Below are 577 nucleotides of genomic sequence, written 5' to 3'. Positions count from 1 at the left end.
GTGTGTGAGTGCAGAAACTCTCAGTAGCCTCCCAGAGAAGGGTACCAACGACACAGCACTGCCACTGTGCCTCTCCAGATAAACCAAGAGGAACCTGGCTCAATAGGGGAGGGTGAGCACCAGGTCCGCAGACGATCCTACACACCAGTCACCCGAAGCATTTATCCTTGGAGAGAGCCTTCTGGCCCTCACAGGTTCCGAGCTCCTTTCGGGGAGTTGCTGGGTACCACCCTACTGTGTGACCCCTGGAAAAAAACGAAAAAAGCCAGGATCGAGGTCTCAGCACCCATCCAGACTCGACCAAGAGAAAGCCTTGGTGATCCTTTTGCACCCACCCTCCTTGGAACTCTGCGCCGCCTCCCAGGCGCGCCCCCTCAGGCTGCGCCTGTTCTCCCTGGGCTGCAGAGGGCGCGTGTGAGGCGCTGGGTTCCCCAGGGGGTGTGTCTGCGTGGGAGGGCGTGGCCAGCGGCGGGGCGTGGCCAGCGGCGGGGCGTGGCGTCCGGGAGCCCGGCGCCCGCAGTCGGAGCGCGGCGCGGCGGAGAACGGGCTGCTGCGAGCGGCTGGCGCACCGGCCGGC

This window comes from Ochotona princeps, chromosome 20, assembly GCF_030435755.1.
Source record: "Ochotona princeps isolate mOchPri1 chromosome 20, mOchPri1.hap1, whole genome shotgun sequence".
Classification (NCBI taxonomy): domain Eukaryota; kingdom Metazoa; phylum Chordata; class Mammalia; order Lagomorpha; family Ochotonidae; genus Ochotona; species Ochotona princeps.
The sequence above is the reverse complement of the archived record's forward strand: the minus strand, read 5'-3'. Positions refer to the sequence as shown.